This window comes from Euphorbia lathyris, chromosome 8, assembly GCF_963576675.1.
Source record: "Euphorbia lathyris chromosome 8, ddEupLath1.1, whole genome shotgun sequence".
Classification (NCBI taxonomy): domain Eukaryota; kingdom Viridiplantae; phylum Streptophyta; class Magnoliopsida; order Malpighiales; family Euphorbiaceae; genus Euphorbia; species Euphorbia lathyris.
In genome coordinates, this window is record NC_088917.1 from 30,725,268 (window position 1) to 30,729,263 (window position 3,996).

The window sequence follows — 3,996 nt, forward strand, 5'->3', positions numbered from 1 at the left end:
TGTTTCCATCAACATACATTGTCCCCCTATTACCCTTTTGTTCTTTGCTGATGATGTGATGCTTTTCGTGGAGGGTAATGAGGAGCAAATTAAGGTGGTAATGGATATCCTCAATTGCTTTTGTGATGCTTCTGGCCAGAAGATTAACATCCAAAAGTCCCGTATGCTTTGTTCTAAGAACATGGACAACGACTTGTGCAGAAGACTTAGTGAGCTCTCTAGCATCCCCCTGACTCACTCGTTGGGGAAGTATCTTGGGGTCCCTCTTCACAGTGACAGGGTCTCCAAAGCCTCCTTTAAAGACATTTTGGACAAAACTAACGGTTTATGTGCTAGTTGGAAAGCTAATTCTCTTTCCCTTGCAGGTCGCCTTACTTTAATCCAATCTGTCAACTGCGCGGCTCCGAACCACATCATGCAAGCCTGTAGGCTCCCTGAGCCGGTTCTTAACGACCTTGATAAGATTAATCGGCGCTTCCTATGGGGAGAGTCTGGAGATGGGAAAAAGGTTCACCTGGTCCATTGGAAGGAAGCCTGCCAGCCTAAAAGCAGGGGGGGGGGGGGGTCTTGGTATAAGGCAAGCTAAGGACAACAATAAAGTCCTTCTGATGAAGCTTCTTTGGAGAATGTGGCAATGCCCCTGGTTTCGTCTTCTTTGCGGCAAGTATCGTAAAGACAGAATTTTCGGTGGCCCGAAGGAGAGGGTTGTCAACTGCTCCTTCCTCTGGAAAGGCTTAGCGCTGTGTTTGCTGAGTTCTGTATGGGGATTGGCCTGGAGGTGGGTAATGGTAAATCCATTAGTTTCTGGTATGGCACCTGGATTGGTGATAAACCCCTGATTGAAGTGTGTAGTTCCCCTCCGCCTAGTGAAATCAGTCCCTAGAAGGTTACTGATGTGGTGGACTCGGAGGGAGACTCGATCTGGTCTAAGTTCGACACTTTCTTTAGCCTGGAGACCCTCCTTAAGATTAGAGGAGTGAAGATTAGTAATCAAGAGGAGGATAAGGACAGACACTGCTGGGCCTTGACTAATAATGGCACTTATTCTTGTAAATCGGCCTATGAAGCTTTTACCCCTAATAGGGCTGATCCTCCCGTAGAGATCTGGAAGACCATTTGGGCCCTTAAAATCCCTTATCGCATTAGAAGTTTCCTGTGGCTGGGAGTCAAGGACAGGCTGCTCACTAATGCGGATAGGCACAGAAGGTACTTGGCTGAGTCTGGAGCCTATAGTAGATGCAGAGGCCATGTGGAAACCTTGTGCCATGCTCTGAGGGATTGCCCTAATAGTAAAAAGATTTGGGTGGGGATTCTCCCTCACCACACCCTTCCTTCTTTCACGGCTCATTCTGAAGTTGACTGGTTCTCTGATGGAGCCAATGGGAAGCTATTGGCCAATATGGAGCACGGTGACATTTTCTTCGCTATTATCTGTCACCAAATTTGGAAATGGAGGAATGAGGAGTTATTTGCTAAGAAGACTGTCCTTATTCCTGACTTACTTGATTACTTCTCGAAAAAGCTCGCTGTTATTACAAAAAGCTTTGAAGGAGAGCCCCTTGTTAGACCCTCCCAGGATAAGGTGGTCCATTTAGTTGGTTGGAGTAAGCCCAGAGAAGGGGTTGTGAAGTTGAATACGGATGGCTCCTGCCTTAGCAATGGCAGAATTGCTGCTGGAGGAGTTCTTCGGGATGCTGGTGGCGCTTGGCTGGCTGGGTTTACCCATAATTTGGGGATGGGCTCATCCTTTTCTGCGGAGCTCTGGCGTATTCTGTCGGGTTTAAAACTTGCCATTCGCATGGGTGTTAAGAGGCTATCGGTGGAATCTGATAATTTGGAGGCCATCAACAGGATTTCTGATAACCAGGCTTTTTGTCTTAATAGCCAGAATCTTATCAAAGCTATTTTAAGGCTTCGTCCTGCCTTTGAGGTTCTTAGTTTTTCCCATATTTATAGGGAACAAAACCGCGTGGCGGATCGCTTGGCAGCCGCTAGGCATGGGGGGATGTTAGGTGTTTCTACCTTTTCTGTTCCTCCTCCTTTTCTTTTGTCTACCCTCCTAGAGGATAGGGTTGGGGTCAGCCTTCCTAGACTGATCCCGAGTTAGGTTTTGTCTGTTTGTTTTTCCTTTCCTATTCCTACCAAAAAGAAAAGAAAACAATTGTCTAAATATCTCATAATTAATGTACATTTTCAAATTTTGAGCATCAAAATTTTTTTTTATTTAGCTTCATTTTGAGTTTATATCTAGCACAATCCAAATTCTTCAAGAATAATTGGACGCTTGCAAGTGTAGAGGAGTGGGCAAAAAAATTTAACTTCTTGTTCATCATAATAATAAGGGTAAATTCCAAAAAAAACCTCTGTGGTTTGATGTTGTTCCAAAAAAACCCTTGTGGTTTGTTATTACAAAAAAAAGGACTGTGGTTTGCGCCGTTACCCCGAAAAACGGAAATGGGCTTAACACCGTTAATTTGCTGACGTGGCACAGAGGTAGAGTTGGAAATTCGAATTTTTTTTATTTTTTTTATTTTTTCTCTCTCCTCTTCTTCTCCTTCCTCCTTCTCCTTCTTCTCATTCTTCCTTCTTCTTCCTTCTTCTCCTTCTTCATTCTTCTTCTCCTTCTTCCTTCTTCCTTATTCTTCTTCCCCCTCCTTCTTCTTCTTCTTCTCCTTCTTCCTTCTTCTTCCTTCTTCTTCCTTCTTCTTCTCCTTCTTCCTTATTCTTCTCCTTCTTCCTTATTCTTCTTCCCCCTCCTTCTTCTTCTACCTTTTTTTTCTTTTTTTTTTAAGTTTCGGAAATTTCCAGAAATCTAAAAATTTTCCGGAAATCTGGAAATTTCCAAATTTCTGACGGAAATTTGGAAAATTTCCAGATTTCTGGAAATTTTCCAGATTTCTAGATTTCCAGAAATCTGGATTTCCAGATTTCTTCGGAAATTAAAAAAAAGAATGGAAGAAAAAAAAAAGAAGAAGGAGGAGGAAGAAGAGGAGAGGAAGAAGAAGGAAGAAGAAGGAAGAAGAAGAAGGAGGGGGAAGAAGAAGAAGGAAGAAGAAGAAGGAGGAGGAGGAGGAGAAGGAGAAGGATGAAGAAGAAGGAAGAAGGAGGAGGAGAAGGAGAAGGATGAAGAAGAAGCAAGAATGAGGAGGAGAAGGAGGAAGGAGAAGAAGATGAGAGAGAAAAAAATAAAAAAATAAAAAAAATTTCGAATTTCCAACTCTACCCACGTGCCACGTCAGGAAATTAACGGTGTTAAGCCCATTTCCGTTTTTCGGGTAACGGCGCAAACCACAGTCCTTTTTTTGTAATAACAAACCACAAGGGTTTTTTTTGGAACAACATCAAACCACAGAGGTTTTTTTTGGAATTTACCCTTTTTGTTTTATATTCCTTTGTTTGTTTAGTGTTTTTACTTTCAAAATTCAAGAATATATAATTATTAGAAAATATTAATAAAGTCAAAGAAATGATGATATTGTATATAATGGAAGAATAAAGAACGAAATGATTGAATGTTTTGATGAGATATTACGAGATGAAAATATAGGAACTCATCACCTTAAGCCGATTCAAATAGATATATTGGGTTATTGTAACCTAATGAATAACCAGTATAAGGCAGTAAACATCATCAGCCAATAAGTAGAGCAAATACGTAACCCTATATATATATATATATATATATATCAATAAATAATACTTAATAAATACTACTTACAGGGTTTTGACATGGCAGAATCTTTTTCACAATGGTGGTCTAGTGTATTACGACTCCCTCAAAGTTTGATGAAGTATACGGGGTGGGTTCTGCTGCATTTCATAACCTAAAATATTCCATAAGTATCACATGCAACAAAAGTGTTTCTATCATCTTCTTCTTTTTAAACGACAATAAAAGGGCTTGCATGAGCGAGAAAGCTCATTATTGAAACAATATGGATGTAATAGAGAGAAAGCTAATAAACTTCAGCGAAACGAAGTTTTTTGGAAGAGGAA